This window comes from Patella vulgata, chromosome 7 (assembly GCF_932274485.2).
Source record: "Patella vulgata chromosome 7, xgPatVulg1.2, whole genome shotgun sequence".
NCBI classification, from domain to species: Eukaryota; Metazoa; Mollusca; class Gastropoda; family Patellidae; genus Patella; species Patella vulgata.
This window is the reverse complement of record NC_065885.2, coordinates 27,459,927-27,483,668: the sequence shown is the minus strand read 5'-3', so window position 1 is coordinate 27,483,668 and position 23,742 is coordinate 27,459,927. Positions and strand designations below refer to the sequence as shown.

Here is a 23,742-nt window from a genome sequence, read left to right as displayed (position 1 = left end):
TACTTGAAAATCACCATTTTGGTAATGGGAGAAATTGTGTATGACCTAACTAAACCACACGATGCAATATAATTACCGCCTATATGGAGGTAAACGGCGCCCCGTTTTTACCGTTCGGTAAATTTATGAAGTCCATGGACGTCCATAGAGTCAGTTTTCAAAACCCTACCTCTAACGAAACATAGGTCCACCACCCACAAGCAAGCTTAAATCAAAGGACAGTAGAGATACATGTAACTCCACAAAAAGAAAAAGAAATATTTCAAGATATTATGAATAACCGAGCCTAAAACAGACGCATCAGTGGGCCTTTATGTCCATAATGATGGAGGTGATACATTTACCGAACGGTAAAAAGGGTTGCCGTTTACCTCCTTATAGACTGATTTATTTCGTTATTATTATCCCATCCTACTCGGTAATAATATTGGTCCGGGTGACTATACTGTACTTCTAAACTTGACATTAAATGTAGAATTTAGGGTAAAACCAAGATGAAGTAAAACACATTATGCAAAATAATTATTTATTTATTGAACTTATAATTAGGCACGTGGTTTACTAGTCGGTGTTACCGCCTCTGTTTTAAAAAGCCTTCGCACAAAAAACACTGTAAATAACGAAGTTGCTACAATAATAATACTTTGAGCAATAGACCAAGTTTTTATGTATTCATTGTTTGATTTAATAAGATACCAGTCCTTCACTACATTAAAACGACTCTGGGCTTGTAATCTTTTCATCTCTGTTATAGATAGCTGGACATCACTTAAAAGTTCCTGAAAAAATACCATAATATTCTATAGTTTATGTCATTTAACATAGCGCTGTTAGGAAAGTACCATTTTTAAAAATAATTTTAATCCATTTTAAAAAATAATTTGAAACCATTTTTAAAAATAATTTGAAACCATTTTTAAAAATAATTTGAAACCATTTTAAAAATATTTGAAACCATTTTTAAAAATTAATTCTATACCTTTTTAAAAATTACTTCTATACCTTTTTTTAAAATTTGATTTCGTGCAATAATTAAAAATTCCATTTTAACACAAGACCTCCATTAAATGCACCGTACCTACAAGGATGATATTCATCTCATTCTCACCTCATTTTTTGTTTAGTTACTTGGCCCATAAATTTTATGGGTCTTTGGCGACAGTTTTTATGACTTTCCCAAAACTCGCCAAACTGCCGTATTCAAACTGACGTAATTCACCATTCAATGGTTACTATTTAATATTCTTACCGTATAATTTTCAGCTAAACCATGAAGTTCGCCGATTTCATTGACGTATTTCGCCCACTCTTCAGGTATAAATGTTACAATGTATAAATACACAATTTTAGAGGTATAACTAGTAAAAGTGTTGTCTAAACATATGGAATATATACCTGTAAAATAAAATATATATAATATATATTCTTGACCATTTAATTACCGTGCAGGTAACCAGATTATGTGTTACCGTAGATAACATTAGATTGCGTGTTACCAAGGGCACAATTTGGTAATGATATCTATTGGTTCCAAAGCGTAGACATAACGTAAAATAAACCCATTAGTTCCATGTCATTATTAGATTCCAATTGGGTTTCAATTATAAAATTATGAACAAAATCGTTGGGTACAAATTAGATTTCTTATTCGCATACCCTTTAATCACATGTATTATTATTGCATTCCTTGCATTCTTCAATACTTTAAAATGGTTAATCAAGATGTCGTTTATTATCGTAGCAATGTTACTGGACAATCGAGACTATTCGAGGTATTTCTTGTCAAAAGTAATTTGACAGAAAATTCCAAAATTTTCATTTTTCGTTATCTATTTTTGAACTATTACAGCGAGAATCACCAACCCTTTATCTAAAGTTTACGCAACGCATCTTTAATTCGTTCGACCAATTCGTGTTATCATTTATTTCGTGTTATTTTTAAATGATAAATTAATACCTTCCACATTGATATCATGTTCTATTCCACCATTACCTTTATATAACAGTGATTCTACAATCATATTATACGGATCTTTAAAATAAAAATCTATAATTTCATGTGGAGTTAAAACCTGAAATAACAACCATTACAAATTAATAAGAAACTTAACATGTGAAACAACAACGTTACATTGGTCAGAAGTGTAATTGGAGCTACGGTGGCACCCATCTTCAATAGATTGGCTTGATCTCGCTTTAACTACGTACATCTTATCAAGGCCTTCATGTAATACCCTGCATAATATTTCGGAACTAATTTTGATTGGGTACAAGCCCAGTCTGTGAGCCTATCAGATTCCTCGGTCGCCGCGAATACCAAGTCTCGCGCTTTCAAGCTAAAATGTTAACCTGTGATAATCGAGTTGCAAAGTTCAAGGTTCGATCAATGTCAAGGTTTCCGTGGAGGTCGCGATGTCACAACCTCTGATTGGGTGCTACTGTTCAAGTGTTTGTAGATAAAGTAGCTATAAGTTCGGAATTGTGAAGTAATCTAGCAACGTCCAGATGTTGTAAAACTCGCAGCCGTTGCTTCAGGAACATTGATGGCACCGTGAGTGTAAGAGACATTGGCACAACTAACCGGAGATCCGGGTTTCACTCTTGGTGTTGGCCCAGAAAGTTCCTACAGATCTTCCGGTGTGGTTTGCTTTGTCAGTGGCACAAAACAGAAGGCCTGGCAAGGAAAGGTGTCTAATCATTCGGATGGTACGAAAAACTGAGAACCCTTTGAGGTTCACTTAAAAGAACACTTAACGGTTGGAATTCGAAAAATAAGTAAGCCGAGGAGCCTCTTGAGGGGCAAAATTTCAAGACGGCGTAGGCTCATCTTCATTAGCCTGGATGGTGCGGAACTATAGGACATTAAAACCCATTTCATTTCATTAGTGTAACAATTTATACACTTCATTAATTGGAAAAAAGTATGCTAAAATGTTAAATATTTAAACTCCTTAAATGAGAGGTGGTCCCCGGTGTTCGTTTTGTACTCTATGTTTAACCGTTTGGTTTCGGCCGCAGCTATATATTCGGCTTCTTAAATCACGTCCTAACCATTGCCCCAATTTAGCCATAATAAGATGGTTGTCACGCACGTGGCATGATATGCTTACTCCTTCTAGAACACCTGATACCCCTTCTCATTTAAGGGTAGCAATTTCTATCATACTTTGAAACAGTGTACAGTTGTATGGTTTGTCCATCATAATAAGACGACTGCCATGTACGTGATATTGTGTCTTTTCTCTTCCTAGAACAACTGATACACCTTCTCATTTAGCCTGACAAGGACAGCTGTCTAGTCGTTCGGATGGGACGAAAAACCGAGGTCCACTGTACACATTTGCGTGCACGTAAAGGATCCATTGGCAGTTGGAATTCGATATAAGAGTAGGCCGTAGCGCCGCTGCCCGGGCAAAATTTCCCTCATAACACACTGTATGGCGTATGCCCGTCTTCATTAGCCCAGTTTAGGAGCAGAACAGTAGGACGTTAAAACCCATTTCCTTCCATTTCATTTCCTTCTCATTTAAGGGTAACACTTTTTATCATACTTGTAAAAATTGTAAAGTTGTATGGTATACCCATCATTATTCGGAGATTTATTGTTCTTCATTTTTCCAAATGGCCCGTAGCCCCCGCACCCACTAAACATGCGACTGAGTCATATAAGCTATATATCTCACCAGGGAATCCCATTTCTTTGTTGAATATACAATAAGTGACATACTCAAAACCTACTATCTGTATAAAGCAGCCTGTGAAATATAACAGCTGTACTTTAAGAAGATAACAAAAAATATCAGTTTTGTGAGAATAGCACAGACTGTACCATATTTATTTACAAAGCAATCGTTTTTGCAACAATAAATATACGATTTTAAATGTACATATCCACACTTGGTTAAAGGAATTGAAATGAAATGGAGTTTAACGTCCTACTGTTTTGCTCCGACGGGGCTAATGAAGACGGGCAAACGTCATATATTTGCCCGAACATCGGAACTACGCCCTACTTTTGTATCGAATTCCAACTGTCAAGGGATCTTTTGCGTGCACGTCAATCTGTACGCGGGACCGCGGTTCTCGTCCCATCCGAGTGACTATACGTTGTCCCTTGCCAGGCCCTCTGTTTTGCACCACTGAGCAGGAGGAACCACGCCGGAAAATTGCCGATGAACTTTCTCGGCCAACGCAGGGATCGAACACTGGACCTCCAGGTTAGAGAACCAACGTCTTACTCACTGAGTCACCTGTTTAAAGGAGCTAAACCTCTAACTCAATATTTTTCATAATATTCCAAATTCAAAACACAAATTACAATTCAATATTGGTCCATTTCAATCAAAATTGATGTTGCTATCGTGCCATGGAAATATGGGATCCTAATATCCAATATCTAAAACACAATAAACATTTTTTTTTAATCGGTACACGATTCGTATATTCTATTGTTCGGGCGTCATTTGCAATAAACAAAGTAATTTTTGATTCACATACGACAAAATTTTATTTAAAAAAAACTGCTGAATGGACTTAACAGGCGTAAACGATTGTCGTTCAATTTGGATTGTCATGTATTCCACCGAACATAATTGTTTATAAATTACAATAATTCCTTTTTTAAAAATAGAATATAAATCGCTTTATATACATTCATATGACATTAATATGTGCTATCAGATCATATTCGTCTATTTTAGGGGGGTTGGATGGCTGAATGGTTATCGTGCGCGCGCTGTATCATAAAGTCTGTCATTGAGTCGACTGGTGTGGTTTCGAATCCCCGGTTGTACGTGACAAGGAGTAGGGTCGCCTGTCCAACCTCGTGGGTTTTCTCCGGGTCCTCCGGTTTCCTCCCACTGCTAAAGACCCCTACGCGCAAGCGAATTATTGAAATAAAATTAAAACCATATGTTAGTCTCGAAATGACCTAGTTTGTGTCGAGTGGACGTTAAACCCCATTTCTCTCTCTCTCTCTCGTCTATTTTAAGGTAACGCCCTTTAACAACAATGTACCATGTATATTGCTCATCTTACGAAATTCAATATTTCTTTTCAGTGTTGCTTGTGAAGTGAAACAATTCCTTGACGTGGTGGTAACACGGTTTACTTAATTAATGCATGGCACCCGTTGAGAGAGAGAGAGAGAGAGAGAGAGAGAGAGAAAGAGAGAGAGAGAGAGTGGGTGGGTGGAGAGTGGGTGTTAGTGTACACTTAAAACAAACACTAAGTCATTTCGCACAATTTTCGCCATCATGTAGGGATCTTCCCACCCCACCCCCACCCCCAATAGCATATTAGTGCCGTCATTTTACTTATGGAATTACTAAAGGAAAGTACGGAAGACAAATATGTACATTACGTTAACACTTTGATTTACTTTTTTAAAATACCACTGAAACTTTCTCGCTTTATTTCTATCCACATACTTTTAACGCATCGTAATTTATTTCAAATGCATACAGGTTTTTCTATTAAAATTTTTTTTATTGATCAAAAACAATCTTTATCACGCCTCATAATCTGTTTAAACTATGTGACTTTATCATTGCGGTGCATTGTTAAGATCAACAACTTGAAAGGATTCTTCGTGATATGAAGATTTATTAATAATATATGTTATGTCATAAATCAAATACATGGACTGTTTTATTGTATGGAACGTCTTTTAAATACAGTTTAAGTGGACTTCAGTAAACGACTGCTATTAACTTTATTGGTAAACAATGTGTATCAGTGTACCCTATTAAAATAACAAATGGTGGGCTTGAAGTATTTTCTTACGTAGCTAACGACTTCGGGTTCACTTTTACATTATCCTTTTGCGCACAGTTTTGGGATAATTCCAGTTTCGAATACGTTATAGTTTTAAAAACGAGAGAAATATAAGGATAATGTATTATTTAATATTTTCCCTATTAGAAAACAGTCTTATTATACGCATACTTGCCTAATTACACTGAAAGGTGACAACCGTCGTTATATTAAAAAATACTGCATGTTTGGACTTGTGAAATACATATGAGAGCATATAATAGCGAAATCTTTTGCAAAATGTATATATTATGACTTACTGTTTCAAATGACATTACCAAATATTTCACACACAAATCTCATCTCTAAAACCCGCCCGAAACAAACAAAACTTGCATTTCTAACTGTTAGTATAAATAATACTGGCTGACATTTGTCTGCGCATCTAAAATAAACTTTTGTTTCTTATTTATCCCATTGTATATTGTGTTAAAAGTATGAGATTTGTGGCAATTATACGACGAAACGATGCAACTTGGTTTAGGGGTATGAATTGTATGTGAAACATTTGGTAATGTCATTCGACAAGGTTAAAATTGAAATATACCTATATATGTGTCTGATTTCTGATGGTATAAATGAAATGAAATGAAATGGGGTTTAACGTCCTACTGTTCTGCTCCTAACCTGGGCTAATGAAGACGGGCATACGCCAGACAGTGTGCTATGAGGGAAATTTTGCCCGGACAGCGGCACTACGGCCTACTCTTATATCGAATTCCAACTGCCAAGGGATCTTTTACGTGCACGCCAATGTGTACACGGGACCTCGGTTTTTCGTCCCATCCGAACGACTAGACATCTCTGCTTTTCAGCCCCTCCGTCCTGCATCACTGACAAGGGAGAACCACGCCGGAAAATCTGGATGAACTTTCTCGGCCAATGCAGGAATCGAACACCCGACCTCCAGGCTAGCGAGCTAGCGTCTTACCCACTTAGCATGGTATAAAAGTGTATTATGAATTTAGTATATTTATAGTATTAAAATACATACATGTAGAAACAGGTAGATGTCTGACATTTCAAGAAAAGTAAAACATAATTTATTAATTCATCCAAAATACGTAAAGTAGTTTAACCCGTTTGCACGCTGGGGTGGATCATTTTGCTCGGATATAAACAAAGTCATTCCGGGACTAACATGTTACAATTCTATTTAAATAATTAGCTTGTGCGTGGGGGTCTTTAGCAATGGGGGGGGGGGGGTCAGAGAACCCAGAAAAAACCCATAAGACTGGTCAGTCGATCCTACTCTTCGTCACATACCCCCCCCCCCCAACACCTCTTGTAAGGATGTGTTTGAAACTGGCAATATTTCGCTTTATACTGCACACAATATTGTTTTAGTAACAGGGGGTCACGGTAGCTACGTGGGTAAGACGCTGGCTTGCTAGCCTGGAGATCGGGTGTTCGATCCCTGCATTGGCCGAGAAAACTCATCCAGATTTCCCGGCGTGGTCCCCACCTTGTTAGTGATGCAGGGCGGAGGGCCAGACAAGGACAGCTGTCTAGTCATTCAGATAGAACGAAAAACCGAGGTCCTGTTTACACATTGGCGTGCACGTAAAAGATCCCTTGACAGTTGGAATTCGATATAAGAGTAGGCTGTAGTGCCGCTGTCCGGGCAAAATTTCCCTCATAGCACACTGTATGGCGTATACCCGTCTTCATTAGTCCAGTAGGAGCAGAACAGTAGGACGTTAAACCCCATTTAATTTTATTTCATTTGTTTTAGTAACAAGAAAGTCCGCTCAATTAATTTTATGCATGGCATTAAATTGTGCCCGGTTAGAGCTAATACGAAGTCACACAGAGAAGCTAATAATATTTATCACATAAACGATCACACAATTATCGAGTTAATAGACTACACACTTACTAATAAATCATTACACGAATAATTATGTACTAGTGTGTTTATACTGAACATATTAATATATTGTAGTAGTTGTGCCAGATGGTATATAATATTCATACAATTATATCGATTTTATTATTTCAAACTTTCAATATTAAACGTTCTTCATTTTATCACCCACTATCAGCATAAAATTTTCCGTCAATTCATAAATAATTTTTGATTAATTTCCGTGCTGGTTTGACGCAGATGGCTAATATCTCATCACGTTTTTCCACGTACTGATATCGCAAATGGTTTATAAATGGGCTTCCCAGAACCTTGTGAACAGAAAATTTCTTATCGAAATCCAGATAACCCTAGATTGACCTTATTATTGAAAACGTCAACGGTTAGGTTCTATAGGCGAGTGACGTGATTGTGTATGTTTGCTGCACATGCAAGATAAAAACGCCTATCTATAAAACTCGATCGCCTATATCAGACCACATATAATTTATACAAATTAATGTAAAAATTTTATACTTGACTCAACGTTAAGAGAGTCAATGATGGGTCTACACTGAAAAAAAACTTGTGTTGGATCTCAACACAAGGACTTGTGTTAAAATTATTCAACACATAACTTGTGTTGTTTTGCATTGTTTTAACACAAACTTGTGTAGATAGATAAAATCTTGTGTTTTTTTCATATAATTAACACAAGTAATGTGTATCGTCAAGAATTTTTTGTTTTTGTTTTTTTTTTGTTCTGAATTCAGGAGTCCACATGTTTAAGAACCTATATAGATCATAGTTTTGTCAACACGGCCAAAAATATTAATAATTGCAAAATTATATGTTATATACATTTTTATAACACATTGACTTTTTTTTATAACTGAGGTGTTTATCATTTGATAAAATATCAAGTGACTAATAATCATTTGATTTGGTTTCAATTAATCAAAACAATGAATTGAAAAGCTAAATTACATGCTGTTAAATTCTTTACAAGACGGGTTTGAGTACTAATTAATCAACTGGTTAATTAAGCCACAAACACAAGAATTCATGATCAGCTTATACAACATGTTAAATAATAGAAGCCTTGAAACCGTATCCATGCCCAATAAATCAAGGTAGACTAAACATTATCCCTCCACGTTCATCTCTGTTTTGTCCGATATTCGTTTTGTATGTCTTTCCCCACTAGCACTCATCTCATTTTGCACTTGTCATGAAACGTTTCGTCCATTTTATTGTCCGCTGTAAATATATATAAATAACTAATTCTTTAATCCCTTTTTTTCGCTAATCACATTGTAAAATATTACACCATGTACACATAACATGTTATTGTCTGCGATATCACCTCGGTGGAAGCGGACGTAAAATACAACTAACTCACACACACACATTATCCCACTTGTCTGCGATATCACTTCGCTGGAAGCGAACGTTCAAATAAAGCTATTTACGACACAAATTATTCCGTTATGAATTTCATATGTATGTTTAATCCATTAATCCAGATAAAATTTTCCTCATATACCCTATGGCGTATATATGCCCGTCTTCATTAACCCAGTCGGTGCAGAAAAGTAGGACGTTAATTTAAGAGAAACAGTAATCCCAGTCATTAAAATGGTTTAAACAAAGGAGAGGGGGCATTTAATCGATTAAATCATTACTTTATCAGTTTGAATCGTTTTGTCATTAAAATAACATGCATATTATTTTATATAAAGGGTGAGTATCTTGCATAAATAAAAACAACGTACAGCATTATTTCCATGTTTTAAATTTAAAAATCCAAATTATTGCTCCTTAAATAAATTCTTAATTTATTTCCATACTTTATGTAAGTAATATATTACACAATTACTTTGTGGTCCTGTAAGCAAATTAGGCAAAAGTAGGACCTTTAACTTGACAATTCGGGCACCCACCAAAGGATACACGTCTTCAACAAGTATAAACATGCATTTGGTAGGTATTGTTTGTATGCATAGCAAACTTACAGATTCATGTTCATTTTATAATAAAGCATAATCTACCGTTAGATTTTCGACTGAAAAGTACCGCATTATAACAGTAAACTGAAAAGAAAATGTCGAATTGACAACGTAGTTAATTATTACTTCTTTTTTTTTTCAATTAATAAATGTTTTAGTTACTTAACAAAATATTATTATGGCAATATCCACTGCTTTTCTGAGACAAATAACCAGACAGATTAGCATGTTAATTGTTGTTAAGATGTCTGCAGTTTATACAATGTCTGGAAGTTTCTGACTTTTATTGGCCCAATAATCTGGTAGATCAAAGAAATACATAATGTACATGTGAATTTTAGCACATGGGTGTTTTTAAAAGTTGACTCAATGTGCGTGGGAAACAAATTAGTTAAACTCTTATTTAATTTAATTGGTTGTAAAATCGAAATCGTACATTATTGGTTAACTGAAAAAACCAATCAAATTTAATTAATCTTACATAAATTGGAAAACATTATTAAGCGTGTCTCATAATCGATTTATTTGTTCGGAAACCTTATATTGTTTTTTAAGCTTAGGATATTTTAACTGTGTGGCATTATTGTATTATCGTATTAGCAACGTTCAGTCAGATACCCTGAAACGGCGAGACTGCTTTATTATTGGGAGTGAATTAACCTAGTATCAACAGCGTCCCGACAGTGACAGGCCGACTTTGAAAAATAAAATGGAAACAGAGAATGTAAGACCGCAGGTTTGTAAATATTTACATAATTCATGCCATGTATTTGTAACATTTATTTAGCATCGATATTGATTCTATGTATTAATGATTCATTAATAATTCGTTCCGTTTAAAAAAAAGTAGGCTAGCCTCAGTTAACCCAATCCGGTTTCACCGGAAGTGGGAGTGTGGTGGTTATTTTTTTTAATGGCGGGTAACAAGAAATATATACGGTATGTTAATGTTATTTTAATGGAGGTTACAAAAGCCTTACGATAATTCAAAAATCTTATGGATCAATTTATTTTTTGTTTGAAATTGTGCGTTATTCTCATTAGTTGTTCTTATACGGTACTTAGAATTACCAGAAAGCCTAGATCTACAGCTCGGTATAAATACTATAAACATGGTCGCCATCTTTCTTAGTAATTTTTTTTTGACATTCTGGCAAAAATAGAAAACCCAGTACGGACCAGATAATAACTACTTGCATTTTTGTGTTAGTTGATCGGTTGAAATCTGAATTCTGTTAACAAAAAAAAAAAAAGATAAGCACGATAATGCCATGTACGTAGATCTATTGTACGAACAATTACAATGTGTACCGTAACAAAAAAATTACTTCAGCCACACTGCCACAGGCCTTGTTAGACTGCTTAGACGTAAAGCTACCACAAATTTATTATACGATACTTATCGTAGATCTATTTGTGTGTTATTGTTGTTTTATATTGGCAATTTGTTATGTTTAAAGGTGCCTTCCCGTGTACAAACTGTGATTTGATGATGTATTCAAACATAAAATCCAAACTAAATTATCTATCAAAAGTTTGCTTCAGATCAATGGCAAAACATGTCACTAGCAATGCAAAAACTTTTTTAAAATTTTGAAACTGACTAAAACTTACTAGCATTCCACCCCCCTCCAATTTAAGACACCCCCCCCCCCCCCAACAAATCAAAATTAATTAAGAAATAAGTAAGTTATTGCACTTTTAAAACCCCAAAAAATTGATAAATGTCATTATGATTATACACCTTTTTAAAAATTTGCCAAAAAGTGACTGAAGACCATTTCTCAGAAACTATTGAAGATATTTGCATCAAATTTTCAGGAAATATCCTTCCGACATTGACTATCTATTGGAAGTTTTAAATTTGGGCTACATAATTTGTTTTGATATAGGGTCTTTCTTAACCTGGCTGTTTTGTACTTAGTTCATTCGTACCTCACATGAGCCATTTCGTACTTCACTTCGTACCTCAAATTGATTCGTACCTTTTCCTATGTTGTTGAAATCAGTTACAAGAAATTGAAATAAAGGTGAAACAATTTGATCAAATTTATAAAAGTGGCTGTCGAGCCATAATTAGAATATGCACGAGATTTGTACCTCAAATTGTTTAGTTTGTTTTCCTAAATGTGTTTTAAAGAAATTGAAATAAAGATGAAACATATTAAACGATTTGACCAAATCCAACTGATTTCAACAACATAGGAAAATGTACGAATCAATTTGAGGTACGAAGTGAGGTACGAATGCACTAAGTATGGAACAGCCAGGTTACGAAACAGCATGCACCCGAAAATACATTTACTTTCAGTGACGAGGGCCGTTTTTACCTTTTCCTGATAATTTTAATTTTTCAAAAAGTAAAAGATAAGTCGTAAATACCTTCTAGATGTCCAAACCATCATTGACACAAACTCCAATTTCTCCCCTTTGCGATGTTTGTATTCATTCATAAGTCGTGGAACAAAAATAGCTAGTTTTACGGTCAAATTTTTTAATTCTGATAAAAATAGTATCAGTGCGCCCCTACCGAGCTTTTTCATTGCTAATGTTACATGTTAATTGGAATAAAACTTATATACTTTCTGAGTATGATTAAAGAGATAATAGGCCTACATAAATTGAAGCATTTTCCAGTACGTTAACCATGATTATTTTCATTTCTTACTAAAATGAACATGAACTTATAACATACTACCTGAGTAGGCCTATATAAATTATTTACTGAAATTGTTGGTGTCCATCAGTAGTACATACATTTTATGTGAAAGAACTGGTTAAATACATGTACATTCTGAATGTACTTCAAAGACATGTTTGCAAATGTTGTAATTCTGTAATAAGGAAGAGTTTTTATACAAAATTATGAGAGGATATCAGTTGAAACAAACTATTCATAAAAAAAAATTGACTGTCAAAAAGATCGGAGAAACTCTCTACTTACATATTATTTTTATATTTTTTTTGACAGTTACTTCTATCTCCACACTGGATGACAAATTGCAATTATGCCTGTGCTCTTAAACCGCAAGATTTAGACAATCTCTATTTATAAAATACCAGTGTCCGGTACTGCATTTATTCCTTTCTCAACTGACTATTAATATTATTCAAAGTTCATGGATAGAAATCATTAAAAACAGATGCTTAATTTGTGATCCTTAGGACGGAGAAGGTAGAAACTTTTTAGATAAAGTAATAAAAGTACATGTATGACTATATTTTTAGAACTAATGAAATAAATTATCACTTAAAAATTGAAGTAGATAAATAATCAAAAAAAGTAATGCAAAGACTTTCTTTCTTTCTCATGACAGTCGATTTTCTTTTTTTTTGGAATAGTGCATTTTGATTCAACTGGATTATCAGTCAATAAGAATAAATCAGGTTTCTCCTTTTTGCATCTTTCCAATTCTTGAAGTCTCTGTATATATTGGGGATCACGTGGCTAAGTGGGTAAGACGCTAGCTCGCTAGCCTGGAGGTCGGGTGTTCGATCCCTGCATTGGCCGAGAAAGTTCATCCAGATTTTCCGGCGTGGTTCTCCCTTGTCAGTGATGCAGGACGGAGGGGCTGACAAGGAAAGCTGTCTAGTCGTTCGGATGGGACGAAAAACCGAGGTCCCGTGTACACATTGGTAGTTGGAATTCGATATAAGAGTAGGCCGTAGTGCCGCTGTCCGGGCAAAATTTCCCTCATAGCACACTGTATGGCGTATGCCCGTCTTCATTAGGCCAGGTTAGGAGCAGAACAGTAGGACGTTAAACTCCATTTCATTTCATTTCTCTGTATATATTCTCTATTTTCATTAGCCCTGTCCAAGTACAAGTAGCACAGTATGGCATTAAACCCCCAGTTGTGTGATAAGATTATGTTTGGAATGCGGTTAACCATTTCTATCATTTATATTGATGTTCATCAACATGGTACTTTACCAGTATAGCAAAAACTTGCACATATTGAGAATCTGAATATTATCAAAACTTTAACTTTCTAACCAAATTCTACAAAATACAACTAATGTACATGTAAGGTTCAATTAATTCAATATCAATGAGTTGATTCAGCCGCAAAATTACACAATTTTTATACACAGATATTTTCATGTAGATGTGTAATGTTGTTACCTGTTCACACTATATTTATTGACACTGAACAGTAGCTTCCTGGATTAGGGCCCCTGATTGTACGAAAAAACATGTTTTAGCTAGTGGTCCCTCTACTCGACGTCACAATTTTTATCAGATTTTAAAAAACTTTTCAACTATATCACCGATACGCCCTAATAATGCTAGTCAGCTGCTTCTTTGTAAAAGTATGTTATATAATTTAAGTGAAGTATTGTGTCAGTTATCACACTTCTATCTCCATGTACATGTATGAATTGGCTGACCATGTACTTACAGTGTAATTCTTTTATTTATCAGATTATCACGATGGATTGAAGTTTCTGTGCAATATTTTTTACTATAAGTGATTTGAACTTTGAAGTGACATGGGTTATAATTGTTATATTTGTGACCGTGTGATTGGAAATGCAACTACTGTTTCAAAGTACATGGTTCATCTTTATTCTCGACATGGCCTGTGTAGTACAGGTATTCAAAAGTCTTCCTTACAGTGTCAACAAGGGAATTGTTGCAGAACTTTTGACACAGTGAATTCTTTGAGGATGCATTTGAAGAGATGTCACCCACCAGAAACTTTACAACAAATTGAAAGAAATTATGGATACCCAGATGGTGATCTTCAGATAAACGAAGATATGGACTTTTCCAGTGATGATGAACTAAATCATTCCACTGAAGATATTTCTAATGAATTTGCTCCACTGCCCGTGTCGTTCATAAAAGATCATATTATTGACTTTATTCTCCAACTTCGTGTAAAAAAAATAAACCAAACAGTTATTGACTACACACTGAAGAGTGTTGATAGCATACTTAAGGCTGTAGTACAAGTTATATCATCAAGCATTCCAGATGGTTTTAATGGACAACTGACGGACATACTTCAAATGCTGTCAGAAATCGAAGACCTTGTAGAAAATGCTGAAGAAATAAGATCAGACTATCTTCAAAAAAAGTACCTCATAGAAGAAAAAGGAATGGTTCAGCCAGTAGAGATAGCTATAGGAAACAGAACCGAGTCAACGTCAGATGGTGAATCTGTTATGAAATATGTAAATGATAGCATGCAATATGTACCGATCATAGAGACGATTACGAAGGTCATGTCAGACACCAACAATTTCATTAATTATGAAGATCAACATGACAAAGTAGAACAAGTGGCTTTTGATGAAGAGTTTGGGCGCCATACATTACGGGAGTATTCGGATGGGGAAATATATATAAAGGAACCATTTTTCAAACAGCATCCAGAAGCAATTCAATTACATATGTACTTTGATGAATTTGAATCGGTAAACCCACTAGGATCGAAAACAAGTGTGCATAAAGTCGGTGCGTTATATATGACAATCCACAACATCCCACAACAATATAATTCAAAATTAAACCATATATTCCCGGTTGCTTATTGTTTTGCTGAAGATGTAAAGAAGTATGGATTTACTAAGATACTCGAACCTCTTTTGTATGACCTCAAGTTATTGGAGTCTGGTTTAGATGTTAAAATAAATGGAGAAGTTAAGTTTATTGTGGGGGCTTTAACAATGTGGTCTGGTGACAATTTGGGAATTCACCAACTTTTTGGATTTAGCCAGAGTTTCAATTCCAACCTTCCGTGCCATTTTTGTTATGGTTCTAAAGATGATTTCCAACATAGATTTAGAGAGAGTGACTTCAGACTAAGATCAGAAGAACAACATGAAATTGATGTTCAGGATGTTGAAAATGATCCCAATACGAGTAAAATATCTGGAGTTTATTCACGTTGCTGCCTTAGTCAGCTAAAGTACTTTTCAATACCAAACAATATATGTCCAGATCCAATGCATGACATTTTAGAAGGGTGCTTGCAGTATGAAATAAAGCGTGTTTTAAAACATTTTGTAAATCTCAAACTTTTCAGTGTACAAGGACTAAATGCAAGACTACAGATGTTTGATTTCTTAGTTGATTGTAAAAATAAGCCAACACAGATTAAACCAGAGAAATTGGCATCGAAAGATAAAAAGCTGGGTTTGAATGCATCACAGTCCTGGTGTCTGGGAAGATACATTTTTTTACTAATTGGAGACCTTATACCAACAGATGATAAACATTTACTTCTACTTCAGCTTCTAATGGAAATAACCGATATTATTTTGGCTCCAGCTATAACTGTTGAAATTACCGTCTATTTAGAAGAAATTATATATCGCCATCACTGTCTTTTTAAGACGCTTTTCCCTGATGACACTATTATACCGAAACAACATTTTCTTGTACATTACCCTTCTAAGCTGCGTCAACTTGGTCCAGCTTCTCAGTACTGGTGTATGAGATACGAAGCTAAACATGCCCCATCAAAGGACTTGTGCCACATTATTAGATGCTTCAAAAATATATGCAAAAGTGTGGCGTGGAAAGAGCAAATACGTTTAGCTGTTGACTGGATTACACCCAAAGTAAAACTAACAGTTGATGTAGGAACAGGTCAAGTTATTTTACCAGTATCGCTCAAAATCCCAACAGGGTTACTCAATGAGCACAGCATTTCTCCCAATGAAGAAGTCTTTATGGCAAATTATTTAAATTACAATGGCGTGAAATACAAGCCAAATATGATAGTTGTATTGGGCATGAATAATGGCGAACCTCAATTAGGACAAGTGAAAAATATATTAATAGTGGAAAATGTAGCTCGACTTATCATTCAAATGCTACATACCTACCAATTTAATAACCACTATCACTCATATGAAGTTACTTTTAAAGATGAATACACCATTGCAGAACCATGCAAATTACATGATTGTCATCCACTTGGATTGCACTCATCATTTGAAGATAATTGTGAAAAAACTTATATTGTCATGAAGTATGCATTATTGGATAGTTGTTATTGACGTAAGTACATGTACATACATGTAGACTGTTTGTATCATGCATAAAATGTTGAGTGCATGTTCAGTTGCAATCCCTGATATCTGGATTGCATACATTTAGCTCTATGTAAATATCCTTGTAATGCTAAAACATGCAATATAATCTAAAACAGTAAAAATTGATGTACATGTAGGACTGTAGGATATTAATTATGAAACTGCGTAACTCTAATTTCCATTAAATATACATACATCTAGTGGCAAACTACCACCTTTACGTAATGTCATTAACAGACAACCGCAGCCTAGGCCAGTGATATTTTTCCGATTGCTTCTTATCTTAGTATTCATTTTTATCTCTGAGTATACATAAGGACTTATGCTCTAACTTTGTAATTAATACACTTGAATTCTTGTTTTGATGCCTATTTCTTTACTACTACACACATGTACATACATAGACCATTAAATTTCAGGTAAATTGCTACTCGTAAAGTCCCTAATGAAAAGCACTGACTGAAAATAAAATTCAATAAAACATTTCATGTTCAATGTATGGAAATAATTTATCAATTTTTGTAGCTGTATGACCTATGTATTTGTAGACAAAAATTGTTAATATTCTTCAATTAAATTATTTTCAGGATGAGAATATTGCTAGTTTTTTAAAGAGAAAATTGAATGTCCCTGAAGAAGATCCAGTCATCAAGCACATTTTAGATCTTGGTGCAGAAACTGTTGATGATCTCAAGTATTTATATTGCAGACCTACCCTTTCCATCACCTGCAATGGTGTGGTAAAGTTGATAGATTGAACCTGCTTAGTTCGGGAAAATAGATTTCTTGATTGACAACACGATAAGGTTTAAATAAGTTTATATAATCCACAAACGACACATGATACAGTTTAAAACAATTAAATGAAACGCGTAAGCGCGTAGTCGATGTTGGTCGATCTAGATGTATTTCAATTCACCATAACCATTAAACACCATTTCTGTTGGTACTACACATAACTATAACACAAAATACATTTATGCTCGACAAGTTGGCCCTGAAAATACAATAGTTGCCATTATCCATATATTCGTAACCAACAGTTCTATTGGCTACACATCCTACAATTTTTACCTTACAGTATTTGAATTACATATATAATTATATATCAAACACTCATGAAACTCACAGTCCACTTGCAGTCATCTATTACAAGAAAGTTAAATTAAATAGCTTACCCATTTGTGGAAAAGAGCCGGTATTGACCTTCACTAAATCTGTAACATGTGGTACTGATGCATGCGTGTAATTTAGTTTTATCCCAGCTAAACTTCTGAATAACCAACCAGGACAAAGAATTACTAATCACCTGATAAACAATATTTCAGAAAGAGACCACCTTCAGAACTATAAAGAGTCCAACGAGTTATCCTTTCAACTATACCAAAAAAATATTAAAAGTAAACCCATATAAGAACTAAGACATTTCAACCACTAAAATAAAACACCATAATCCGGACAATACAATTCCAGACCCATACAACTGAAAATCCATCCCCCAAAACATTTTAATGAATTTACATTATCTCACAACCAAAACTATAAACTCACTTATTAAAAACTTCCAACAATCAAGACACTGATCAGGACATTCTTCACCAACATTAATTGACAGAGTCCCAAAATATGACCCTGTTACATACTTCCCCCCACCGTAAAAATGACGTCCCGTCATTTACTTACCAGTAATTAACGACAACAATGCCGTACTAACCTCTGGAGCCATTTTGCTTAAAGAACCTGAAAGATGTAATGAATGAATATAGTTAGCTTTCTCATACCAATCTGACGGATTATTAATTTGAGCCATAACAAAATCACCACTCTGCATCCATTGAGGTTGGTTACATGTTCGGCGAGGTCTTGTTTCAATAGATACATCTGCCGGTAGAGGACTTGGATTATTATCTACGGCGTCACCTGAAACATTAACTTCAATTGATTTTACCTCAGTATTTTCATTACTTACAGATGCGTCATTAGATGCCCCATGAAATATCTCGGTATTGTGATCCCCCTCAACAATATCCTCGATAATTTCATGATCACCTTCCCCTCCTCCCGTAAGAATAACCTCCGGGTAATTCTCATTTACAGGATCATTGGCTTCCACATAACTAAATTCTTCATCAGAACTTGAATCTAATTCAACACATTTTTCCGCAGCTACTTTAGACTCAATTACTATTTTTCGCTTTCTCGGTTTTGGAGTCGGAAAATACACGGGTTCAACGCTATTGATTGATAACAAATTATTTCGATGTAAAGTACGCGATCGTCCACGCCCAGACTCTGGTCTGACCACAAAAACAGGAATTTCCAAATTAGGTTGATCCTCAACAATGTAAACGCCAGGTTCCCATCGATCAGCTAATTTGTGTTTTCCCTGAAACGCTAAAGTACGTACTAAAACACGATCACCAATATCAAGACGAATACCTTTAACTTTCCGATCATATTTTGTCTTCTGTTTTTCTTTACAATTCTCTGATGATTTAATCGCTAATTCATAAGAACGTTGTAACCGTTCCTTTAACGCTTTTACATACGAATGTAATGACACATTAGACACTTCTCGACTCACTCCAAACGCTAAATCTATTGGAAGACGAGGGTGGCGTCCAAACATTAAATAGAAAGGTGAAAATCCAGTGGTTTCATGTCGTGTGCAATTATATGCATGTACAAGAGGTGCTACTTGTATTTTCCAATCATTTTTCTTCTCCGGCGTAAGTGTACCCAGCATATTCAAAAGTGTCCGATTAAATCTTTCACACTGCCCATTACCCATCGGGTGATAAGCTGTGGTGCGGGATTTATCCATACCTACTAAACTACATAATTCTTTAATAATTTTACTCTCAAAATTAGCTCCTTGATCAGAATGTATCCGACTTGGTAAACCATAATGAACTATAAAATTATTGAAAAATACTTCAGCCGTTGTGCGAGCTGTCATATTCCGTGTAGGTATTGCTTGAGCATATTTTGTGAACAGATCTGTAATAACTAGAATATACTGATAATTACCTTTAGATGGTTCTAGTGTTAGAAAATCCATCGCAACAACTTCAAGGGGGTGAGTAGTTTCTATATTCACCAAAGGGGCTCGCATATTTGTAGGAGATTTTCGTCTCAAACAACGTTCACAATTCTTGATCCAAAGTTCAACATCACTTGCCATACCAGGCCAATAAAATCGTTCCCTCATTAATACCATAGTTCTATCTCTACCCATGTGACCAAGATCATCGTGAAGAGCCTGAAATGCTAATTTCCTATAATGACCTGGAAGTACGAGTTGTTCAATTATCTCCCCTTCATGTTCCACAGATCGATATAAAACTCCCTGTTTCAGCTTTAAGTGTTCTAAACGACGACATAATACTTGGACCTCTTTGTTGAACTCCTTGTCAAATGGCTTTATTCCCGACCTTAAATATTTAAGAATAGACAATATAGAGGCATCTTTTGCTTGTTCCTTTCTCCAATCACGTGGTGTCATACCATTTAGACCTAAATTTACCTCCGGCACTAATTCTGGTGATATACTTAAACATTCGGCATAATTACTCGGCTGAATAGAATTACAAATTACATGTACCTGTTCATGTGAAATATATTCCGATTCTTTATGTAATCTTGACAATAAATCGGCGTCCAAATTATTTTTCCCGGGTCTGTATTTTATTTCAAAATCATACGCAGAAAGAGCGGCGAGCCATCTATGACCTGTTGCATCTAATTTAGCGGAAGTCAAAATATAGGTTAATGGATTATTGTCGGTATACACCACAAACTTGTTCCCATACAAATAATCATGAAACTTTTCTGTAACGGCCCATTTTAACCCTAAAAATTCCAATTTATGAGCAGAATAATTTTGTTCCGATTTATTCACACTTCTGCTCGCGTAAGCCACAACTTTCAATAAATTATCTCGTTTCTGATAAAGAACTGCACCCAGACCAGTTTGACAAGCGTCAATATGTAAAACGAATGGTAACGTATAGTCACAGCTTGTAAGAATTGGAGAACTACACAAATGATCCTTTAATTCACAGAATGCATTTTCCTGCTCAATATCCCACTTCCACTTGACGGAAACATTACTTTTATTTTTCTTACCCGTTGTGGGCATCAAAATAGATAAAGGTTTTGATATTTTCGAAAAATCTTTCACAAAACGACGATAATAACCAGCAAATCCAAGAAATTTTCTTACCTCGACAGAATTCAATGGGCGTGGCCATTTTTGGATCACCTCAATTTTCTCTGGATCTGGTTCAATACCCGCTTCGGAGATAACATGTCCAACATAGTTTACACGTCTTTTAAAGAAACTACATTTATCAGGTGCTAATTTTAAATTACACTGACGTAAACGCTCTAAAACCTTATTTAAGCGCTGTAGATGCTCCTCGAATGAATCTGCAAAAATAATCAAATCATCAATATACACTACACATATCGTCAAATGAAGATCTCCTAAGCAATCTTCTAAAAGCCTCTGAAACGTCGCGGGAGAATTACAAAGACCAAAAGGAAGTCTGTTATACTCATAAAAACCAAGCGGACCAATTGTGAAAGCGGTACGCTCCTTATGTTCTTCGGCAACTTCGACCTGGTAATATCCGGACTTCATATCTAACTTTGAATAAAATTTGTTACCTGCTAAATGATCCAATAACTCATCAATTCTGGGAAGAGCGTACGAATCCTTGATCGTTCTATTATTCAATTGTCTGAAATCAGTGCACATGCGTAATTTACCGTTCTTTCTACGACAAAGTACCACGTTTGATGCCCATGGACTATGTGAATTTCTTATAACACCACATGCTAACAACTGCTTTAAATGATCTTTTACTTCAGTAAACATCGATGGAGGTATACGGCGGTGCCGTTGCTTAAACGGTTGTTCATCTATAAGTTCAATTCTGTGTTGTACTCTGGATGTATGTCCCAAGTCCAGATCATTATGTGCGAAAATATCGTCAAAACTTAACAACAGGTTCTTACCTTGAATTATCTCTTCCTCTGATAAATCGCTTTCGTCAATTTCTACTTTATTTAAGACCGAGGCATTGGATCCATCTGAAGTAACTTCGTTATCTTCAATATTTACCGGCTGTAGTTCACACACAATAGCTTTGGGTGAAATAACAATAGTATTTGTAGACACATTTGAAACGTTAACTGAAATATAATCTGTATTATTGTAATCATACATCATTATGGATGGAGAAACATCTAAATCAGATGAAATACTGGAACGTTGACATGGGTGTACCATCACCGACACCTTCGGGTATCGTAACTTTTTATCAACATAACATGGTAACGTTATACGAGAATTTGGACGAACTAGTATCCTATTGACTGAGGCACTTTTCACTATTCCTAAACTGAAATCTCGTTTGACTAATTCTTTTTCTGATAAATCCATACTACGAAAAGATAAATACCAAGAAGTGGTTAATTTCGCTTTTTGGAGAAAAGATTTCCCATGTTCATCTTTACATTGTTTCATCAGAAGAGTCAATACATTTGTTCCAAGTAAAACCGGAACCAATGAATTATATCTACTCACCGGAACTACTAATAAAATACAAGTTATTGTTTCATCTGTCAATTCTGAAAACTGTAAATCTGCTTCAATATATCCTTTATACGGCAATGGTTTACCATCAGCACATTCTATATCCAACATAGTTTTAAGCGGTTGTAAAGGTAAATGTTTTAATTTAGAATTATATAACTCTTCACTTACAGTAGACACAGTTGATCCAGTATCTAAAAGTGCAGTACAACAATTTCCCTCAACTTTAACATTGGCTTCATTAGGTTCACCAACTACAAAATTCGATTTCAACGTCGCTCTGGGAAGTCTCTGCGTGGAGTACCCCAGGGCGCTTCCCTTGGCCTGAGGTTGTGAACGTTTAAAGAACGATTCTGGTTAAATGCTGCTCTGCAACCCAACCTAATATGACCGTACTGACCACAAGCCCAACACTTGGGTCCCGGTCCTTGACTACTACGCCGATTATCCCGGTTATTACTACTAAAATTATTTGACATCTCACCTCTTGAATCATTTCCTTGTGACTGCCATCGTGGAACCTTAGGTCTGTCAACTTTATAAGCTAATTGCGAAACTTGATCCTTCAATCCACTAACTTGTGAAGAAATACTGTGAACTATCCCTTTAAGTTCCTGAAATTCAGAATTAGAAGACTTTGTATGTATCATGTTAAAAGGATTTGGCTTCGAAGTAGCGGTACTCGCTGATAAGTTTCGTTGGTTAACATCATGCTCTATACGGCGAAGTTGAACACGTAGTGTGTCGAAACTTGTTGATTTATCATATTTGTGAGCAGACAAATCACGTAAGTGTGGCAACAATCCACGCCAAAATACATTCCTTAATGTCTCATCGGATTCTTTAGGATCTGGACTACCCTCTCGAGTTACTCTTGCGAGTATATCTTCTAACCGGCATGCCCAATCTGTAACCGTTTCAGATGGATATTGTTTAGCACTGTAAAAGAGTCCGATTAAAGATTCTGCTTCTTCACATGTACCGTAAACACTATGCAATTTGGCTAAGACAGTTTTAACATCAACATGCGGACCTAACCGCATTATAACCTTACCGGCCTCCCCTTTAAGTGATCGGCGAATAGCCAACAGTATTACATGGTTATCATATACACCTTCTGAAATTAAACAATCTACTTCGTATCTCCAAAGGTCGTAACTAACTTCACCTTTTCCTGGTTCACCATAAAACATTGACAACTTCGGCATCGGATTAACTGGTGGTCTTGATTTAGTAGACGACTCTGTTTCATCATCCGATTTAACCGGCCACTTACCTTTAGATTTCAAAACATCTTCCATCCACTCAGCAACGTCATCTTCAGTCTTACCTATACGCTTTGGAAAAAGACCCAACTTTCTTAGTGTGTTACCCAAGACCACAACTTCTTCCTCCGACATATTCAAACCAATCAACTGACC

At 35.4% G+C, this 23,742-nt stretch overlaps 1 long non-coding RNA gene across 1 annotated transcript in view; it reads right to left on the bottom strand.

The window, feature by feature from the left end:
• Positions 1-509: 509 nt before the first annotated feature.
• LOC130013548 (uncharacterized) overlaps positions 510-23,742 on the bottom strand; it is a 32,685-nt gene continuing 9,452 nt past the window's right edge. The window contains exons 2-4 of the long non-coding RNA XR_008788738.1: positions 1,958-2,072; positions 1,250-1,395; positions 510-779 (exon numbers count right to left, since the gene is read on the bottom strand). This is a non-coding gene — a long non-coding RNA (uncharacterized LOC130013548). The remainder of the gene's footprint in view (positions 780-1,249; positions 1,396-1,957; positions 2,073-23,742) is intronic.